The following is an 8335-nucleotide window of genomic DNA, read 5'->3' on the forward strand; positions in this document are numbered from 1 at the left end:
TTTTTATTGGGAAAAGTTTTGTTCCTCTAAAGCAGCTGTGTCACAAATAAATGGGAATTTTTTTCCAATGGTTTGGACTCTCAGATCATCGGGAATTTTCCATTTGCCGGCAACTCCTTGTGTGGAGAGCTGGGCAAAGGAGGTGCCGCGATCCAGGTTCCTGTGGATCACAGAAGGTTCTTTTTGGGAAGAAGGGTGGGGATTTTGTCACCTTTATGAGACTGAAGGAATGGGATTGAGGAAAATCCCAAAATCCAAGCTCATGGTTCCATTCCGGAGTGTTACAGCTTCTGCGGGGAACAGGGGCGAGGGAAACTCCGCCTTTTCTCCAGAGTCACAGGAAAATTATTGGATCTGTTGGAATAAACGCCCAGAAGAACGGGCAGGCAGGACACGAGTTCAGAACCTGCTGCATCCTGGGCCACAGGAATGTTCTGGGAGAAGAAAATCTTGGATAACTCCTGTTCCAGGCCACTTTGGCAGCTCTGTGGCCTTATCCTGGGAGCACAGCTCCAAGCACCCCCCCAAATCCCCTTTTGTCTCCTCCAGCTCCCCCAGTTTCCATCTCATTTCCCACCTGGGCACTCTTGCATCCCGCGGGTGTGCTAGGAGCCCTCATTCCCTGCTCCAGATCCCCCTGGGACCACCTCCACCATGGCAGGAACACCAGGACCACCCAAAGCATCATCTCAGAAGTCCCAAACTTGTCCCAAATCCATGGATCTGTCCCAGTCTTGCTCCGCTGGCGGCTCCTAAGGAAAATTTGGAATTATCTCCTCTCTGCACACTCTCCATTCCCTGGCTCCTACGATTCCAGATGAATTCCTTCCATTGCTCCACGATGTTCATTTAAGCAAACCTAAAATACGGATTTTTGTTCCATAGGGGCCGTTTGGGAATTTCAGCTTTGGAGAGGTCAGTTAGGATTCCCCGGCTGATGCCGATGGCGCTGCTGCTTTTGTTTGGGAAAGGCTTGGTCCAAACAAATTCCTTTATGGGAATCCCACCATTAATGCAGGATCCGCGCTGGGATTTAGGGGATTTCAGGGAGGTGGAGGTGGCACCGGTGGCAGGCTCTGCTCTGGTTTCCAGAGCACAATCCTGGCCACTTCCAAGGCTCTGGATTTTGGGAGCGAGGCGCCAGAGGACGATGGAGCAGCTCCAGCTGGGCCAGACACGCTTTGTGTTCATTCCCACTTCCACCAGGGCATGGAGAAGGGGAGAAAGATGGGATACAGGGGCCAAATATCTGGGATTGGAAGTGGAGAAGGACGGGATACAGGGTTCAGATGTCTGGAATTGGAAGTGGAGGAGGAGGGAATTCAGGGTTCAGCTGTCTGGGACCAAAGCGTGGCTGTGTTTGTGTGACAGCCCCGGGGCTTCAGCCCAGCACCCCGCTGTTTCCATGGAATTCCATCCCAGCTGCACCGCTGTGGCTCCAGGCTGAGTCCCACATCCAGGCCTGGCAGCCACGGGGTTTTTGGGTTCCCAAGCAGCTGCACTTGAGGTCTCAGGTAGGTGGGGAGAGGCTGTGGCCACGCTCAGAGCAACCTGCACAGGAATTCTCACGGTTTTGGGGGGTTTTCCTGCATTTCCTCTGTCCCTGTGGCATCCCATGGGAATGCAGCACCCCTATGCCGGGAAAAACATGGGAAGGACACAGCAAACAATTGAATTCCCAGCCCACTCAGACATTTCACCAAAACCCCCTGATTCTCATCCCTAAATTCGGCTTTTCACGGAGGCGAGGTGAGAGCCTTGTCTGCAGGACCAGGCTCAGAGCAGCGAGGTTTGGATTGGGAATGAGCTCTTGGCCTCTCCAGGAATTCTCACAGCTTTTCTTGGTTCTCATCTCAGGCTGGGAATTCACCTGGCATTCCCAGAATCCGGCAAGGACACATAGGGTGGGGACAAGCTGGGTGAAAACTGATTTACAGGAGTTTGTTTGTGGATAAACACGGCCAGCAATGAGGCTGAGGGTCCTGAACTCACTCCGATTTCGATTTTTCCTTCTTTTCTCACCCCCTTTCCTCATAGCACAATTCCTTCATCAGCTCCATGGATCCAAACAGGATAAAAAGGCTGATCCAGGAATGTTCCGATTTTATTTGTGCTCTGACTGTACCAGCCAAACCTTCGTGGCCACCACAAACCCTTGAGTGGCTTCTCCCCGTGTCCCATCCCTGTCTGGGATGTAATTCCAGCCCTTTCCCAGCCACTCCGGCTTTCCCAGCTTTCCCCCAAGCCTTTTCCCTCAGATCCCAAAGCTTTCCTGCCGCACATCCAGAGGTGCCAGCTCTTTGCTGGCTCAGCCCTGGCAATGAGCTGCCAGTGTTTATCAGCAGCCTCTGGAAGGAAAACAACGTCCTTTCCCTAAAATCCTGCACATTCCCAGGCCTCTGGAGCAGGATGAATGGAACCTCAGTGTGGCTTTTCCTCCATGGTGCCTCCGACTCTGATCCCGGCAGATCCCAGCTGTGCTCCCAGAGGGATTTGTGGCACCAGGAAAAGCTCCTAGAAATGCAAAGAGAGGTCCAAGAACACATTCCCAGGGATAGGGGCTCCTGGGGGGGATATTTTGGAAAAGCAGCTCCTGGTCACACAAAGAGGGATTTGTGTTGGGATTTGTGTCGGGGTTTGTGCCGGTCCCTGTGGATGCCTGGAAGGGGCTTTGGGACATCTTGTTCCATAATAAACCTGTTTGAGGAGAGAATTAACACCTCCTCTGGCTGCCCGCGGGGCAGGAGCGCATTCCTGCTGCTCTGGCCATTCCAGGATGTCTCAGGGACAATTCCAGCCCTGATTCTTGTGGAATTTCTGATGAACCCTCACAGAATGATCGGGCTTTGCCCAGGGACAGGCCTTGATCCCATTATTCCCACCCCTGAGCCCCCTTCACACCAAGGACATCCGTCCTGCTGCCCAGCAAGGATTGGGAAAAACATGGGAAAACCGCCCAGGAATTGGTAATTCAGTGCCTGATCCAAAGGGAGAGCCAGAGGTCATCAAAGTACGGGAGGAAGGAGTAAAGGAGAGGTTTTCTCATGGATATGAACGTCCTTGGACAGAACCGGGATGTGAAACTCCTGCCATGAGCTTGCAGGGAAGGATGGATGAGTTCAGGCATGAGAAATCCACGTAAAACCCACTGTGGGGAGCAAAGGAGAGGTTTTCTCATGGTTATGAACGTCCTCAGGCAGAATCGGGATGGGAAACTCCTTCCAGAGGATGCCAGGAGTTTGTAGGGAAGGATGGACAAGTTCAGAGAAGATAAATCCTCATAAAATCCACATTAGGGGAGAAAAGGAGAGGCTTCTCCTTGAGTTCGTAGGGAAGGGTGGATGAGTTCAGGGAGGAGAAATCCACATTAAAACCACTTTAGGGGAGCAAAGGAGAGATTTGTCCATGGATATGAACGTCCCTGGACAGAAGCAGGATGTGAAACTCCTGCCATGAGGTTGTAGGGAAAGGTGGATGAGTTCAGGCATGAGAAATCCACGTAAACCCCACTGCGGGGAGCAAAGGAGAGGTTTTCTCGTGGATATGAACGTCCTCAGGCAGAATCGGGATGGGAAATATCACATCCAGTGGAAAGGAAATGCTGTTGAGCCTCCAAAAGTTCCAGGTGTGCTCCAGTGGGAAGAGCCAAGAGCATCCAACTCCCTGTGCATACAGCACTAATTAGCAGATTCTGCCTTACTTCTGGAATGTTCTCCAAACACTCTGCTGATTCCCAAATCCTCCTGTCTCAGCTTTGCTGGTTTTTGGGAAGCTCACCAGGAAAAAACAAAATGGGAGCAAAGAGCAGCTTTTAAAGCAGAACGAGCTTCAGTCAAAGCCAGGCTTTAATTATTTATATTTATTGAAGATGAGGAAAAGGAACATTTCCATGTCCTGTTCACCCGGGAATGTCGTGGGACTGAGGGATTGCAAAGGGCTCCAGCTCCAGCACAACCCGTTCCTTAAGGGGGGAAAAAAATTTAATTCGTTAATTAAAATATATAAATATCTATATAAATATATAAAATGTATAAATATATAAAATATATAAAGATCTAAAATATATAATATATAATATATAATAATCTATAATATATAAAATATATAAATATATATAAATATATGGAAATAATAAAATTTCTATCTGTTATTTATACACATTCCCCAAAAATCTGGGGTTATTTCTTCCCTGGATATTTGCATTTGAAAGGCGGGACTGAATTAATTCCAGACAAAATGTCAACACGGATCCCGCTCAGGAGGACGAGCTGTCCCCGGGATGTTTTTTTGGGAATCTGCAGGAGGACGAGCTCTGGCTGGGTCACACCTCGTTCCTGGAGCCTGGGCTCTCATTCCAGCCCTTCCTTGGGAATGGAGGGAAGTGTGGATGGATACGGGACACGTCTGCTCTTCCCACCGCAGGGAAAACAAATCCCTGGGAATGAAGGCAAAGCTCGTCCGGGTTTGGATGGAAAAAGGAGCCTCTTGTTCAGCACTGAACCCGCACCGAGGGTTTGGATCCAGCTACCTCTGGATTCGGGATCTGGAGAGCCCAAATCCCCCAGTTTGGGGCTGGGGGCCGTGCGGGGGGCTGGGATGATGAAGGAGGGGTGGAATTTGTCACCTCACGGGGATTTGCGGCTGGATTAAATCCCTGAGGAAGGTTCCTGAGCTGGGAAAGGTCAAAGCCAGGGTTCAATCCCCTCCTTTTCCAGGGAAAGGTTCCTGACCTGCGGAAAGGTCCCGTGAGTGCCCAACTTCCCACAGAATCCCCAGGGATCAATTTAATCCCTTGGGAATTTATGTCATTGGGAGCACCCTGAGGGCCGTGCCTGGGCAATGTGGGAGAGTGCGTCAGAGAACAGCTCTTCTCTGGAGCTGCATCGGGAGGCCCCGGAGATCCCTTCGGGAAGCTGAGTTGTATTGGAGCGAGCACACTGGGATTCCAGAATCCTGGAATGATTTGGGTTGGAAGGACCTTAAAACGCATCCAGTTCCACCAGGGACACCTCCCACTATCCCAGGGCATTCCAGCCTGGCCTTGGACACTTCCAGGGATCCAGAAGGAGCCACAGCTTCGACCAGGGCCTCACCAGAAGAAGGAAAATTTCCTCAAAAGCCCCATTTTGCTCTTTGTGTGTTTGCTGTTGTAGACAAAAATGGGAACCCTCCGTAAAAAGTGACAGGAACGACAGTTCCAAAATCCCTGTTTTCTGCAGGAAACGTGTCCCACATCCAGGACTCTCTCTGTTATTCCAGGCACCCTTCAATCCATGAAAAACCCTCAGGATCTGCAAATTTTGGTGCCAGTCAATCCCTCTCCCATTCCCATTCCCATTCCCATTCCCATTCCCGTTCCCGTTCCCATTCCCGTTCCCATTCCCATTCCCGTTCCCATTCCCGTTCCCATTCCCGTTCCCAGTGTCTGCCTTTGGAGCTGGAGCTCTCAAACTTGTGTCCACTTGGTGGGGCTGAGTTTGGAAAATCCAGGAGAAATCGATGTTAAAATTAAACTGAATTAAACTAAATGAAATTAAATGAAAGTAAATTAAAATCAATTCAATCCCCCCAATCTTTCAGCCTGATTCCTGAAGGCCACAGCCCAGCCCTGCATCATTCCAGAGGGAGCAGGAATTTTCTAGACCCATTTAGGAGCTGGGAATCTTGGAAATGCCACAACCTTTGAACCCTGGGGGTCTCCAGCATGGGTGGAGCAGGGAGCCAATGGGAAAGCTCCCAAAATTCCAAGAGCAGAGATAATTCCAGCCTTTTCCATGAGCCCTGGTGCCGGTGGCCTCTCTGCTGAGGGAAGTATTCCCTCTGCTGACTGGAGCGAGGAACTCGGCACGGACACAACAAAATCATCATTTCGGGGGGGAAGATGAAAAAGAATCATTTCCTAAACCTACAGGAAAATGCCCCAAAGCCAATTTATTTAGGGATGAGCGAGCCAAATAAAGTTTAGGATGAGTTTTTCCTCATGGAAAATTCCCAGCTCTCAATCGCGTTCTGCTGAAGGAGTTTAGGAGCTCGGAATTCCTCCAGGCTGTGTTTGAGGAGTGCGGAAAACCCTGGATATTCATTTTTGAGGAAATAAAACAACACGGGTGCTCTGCCAGAGCTCAGGAATGCTCCGAATATCCCATCAATTTCCCTCCTAGTTCCTGGTTTCTTTAGGATTCCCAGTTGTCCATCCCTCACTCGTTATCTCCACATTTATTTTGCCCAGATTCCAGAAGAATTGATGTTATAAACAGCTGATTTCCCCCCTGCTGCAAAACCTTCAGGTTTTGGGAGGAGGAGGGAATTTTTCATGGCTGTTTTGGGTCAGATTTTCAAGATTTATTCCTCCAGCACCCAAAATTTGAGGACTGAAGTGATGCCCCCTGTGCTGGGTGAGCAGGAGAGCAGAATTCCAGAGGGAATGGATTATCCAGCTGCTTGGCAGGAGCGGCTGTGCCTCTTTAGGATTCATTTGAGCTCCAATGAAACGATTTGATCCCTAAAATTTGGCTGATCACGCTGTAGGTTTGCCCTCTGTGGAACAGCCCAACCATTCCTGTAGGAACAGCTCCGTCCTTGGCTCCACAGGGGAAAAAATGGGATTTTACCTGTCAGCTGTGCTGTCTGATGGCTCATGTGGAGAGAACTGGTTGGGATAAACCTTTGGAGCACTGGATAGAACATTCCCACCTTTTTTATGGGGTTCTGAAGGAGTTCAGATGGAGTTTCCGCACAGGGCCAAGCCCTCAAATCCAGATTCAGCTCCAGAACATCTCGAATTCGGGTCCAGAACATCTCAAATTCGGATCCAGAACATCTCGAATTTGGATCCAGAACACCTCAAATTCGGGTCCAGAACATCTCAAACTCGGATCCAGAACATCTCAAACTCGGCTCCAGAACATCTCAAATTCACATCCAGAACATCTCAAATTCAGATCCAGAACATCTCAAATTTGGATCCAGAACATCTCAAATTCGGGTCCAGAACATTTCAAATTCGGATCCAGAACATCTCAAACCCGGATCCAGAACATCTCAAACTCGGATCCAGAATCCGCATCCAGAGCTGCAGGCTCAGCCCAGCTCCTGTCCAACAGCGAGGCAGGAACTGCACATTCCCACTTCATTTCCTGAGCCTTCATCCCTTCTTAACATTCCCTTCAAATCCCACGTCCCCCAAAATTCTGGGTGTGGTGGGGCGCTCACTCTGCGCTGCCGGGATGGCCTGAGGCAGCCCCGCCTCTCCCAGTCCTGTTTCACTTTCTCTCCTCTCCTTCCCAAGTCCTTCAGTGCTGTCTGTGCAATTCCATTCCGCCAGGAAACCTTCCCAAAAAAAGAAAAAAGGAATTAAATTTGACTTCTCTATGCAAATCCCAGCCCTGTGCATAATCAGGGAGGACACGAGCTCACCCAGCGTCCTCCAAACGCGCTTGGAGATGAAAAATGTGCAGCGCTCACTCAACCTCCAACCCCAGGCTGTGCCAAGGCCGATGGGAAAAAGGATAATTCCTAATTAAGGGATTTATTTAAACCAGGTGACATTAATTGTTCCAAAATGGAAAGGGGATTTTAAGGACTTTCAGGGCTCCTTTTGTTGGTGTGAGGGGTTTGGAGCTGAGGGGGAACAGGAAACGTTCCCTGCCAGGAGGGGCTGGGGTGGGAACACCTCTGCTGGGGGGGGATGGGATGGAATGGGATGGGATGGGATGGGATGGGATGGGATGGGATGGGATGGGATGGGATGGGATAGGATAGGATGGGATGGGATGGGATGGGATGGGATGGGATGGGATGGGATGGGATGGGATGGGATAGGATGGGATGGGATGGGATGGATTGGATTGGATGGATGGGATGGATGGATGGATGGGATGGGATGGGATGGGATGGGATGGGATGGGATGGGATGGGATGGGATGGGATGGGATGGATGGATGGGATGGGATGGGATGGGATGGGATGGGATGGATGGGATGGGATGGGATGGGATGGGATGGGATGGGATGGGATGGGATAGGATAGGATGGGATGGGATGGGATGGATTGGATTGGATGGATGGGATGGATGGATGGATGGGATGGGATGGGATGGGATGGGATGGGATGGGATGGGATGGATGGATGGGATGGGATGGGATGGGATGGGATGGGATGGGATAGGATGGGATGGGATGGATGGGATGGGATGGGATGGGATGGGATGGGATGGATGGGATGGATAGATGGGATGGGATAGATGGGATGGGATGGATGGATGGATGGGATGGGATGGGATGGATGGATGGGATGGGATGGGATGGGATGGGATGGGATGGGATGGGATGGGATG

General features: G+C 50.4%; 1 long non-coding RNA gene across 2 annotated transcripts; it reads right to left on the minus strand.

Annotated features, from left to right (window-relative positions):
* Positions 1-2086: 2086 nt before the first annotated feature.
* Positions 2087-7688, minus strand: LOC125337554. 2 transcript variants are annotated; one of them, XR_007208086.1, is made up of 3 exons: positions 7417-7688; positions 6612-7329; positions 2087-3961 (listed from the first exon to the last, which is right to left on the minus strand). It is a non-coding gene; the product is annotated as an uncharacterized LOC125337554 (long non-coding RNA). The 2 variants fall into 2 exon arrangements; XR_007208087.1 differs by having other exon boundaries at positions 6612-7688.
* Between the last annotated feature and the right edge of the window lie 647 nt (positions 7689-8335).

Source organism: Corvus hawaiiensis, chromosome 23 (genome assembly GCF_020740725.1).
Source record: "Corvus hawaiiensis isolate bCorHaw1 chromosome 23, bCorHaw1.pri.cur, whole genome shotgun sequence".
In the NCBI taxonomy this organism is placed as follows: domain Eukaryota; kingdom Metazoa; phylum Chordata; class Aves; order Passeriformes; family Corvidae; genus Corvus; species Corvus hawaiiensis.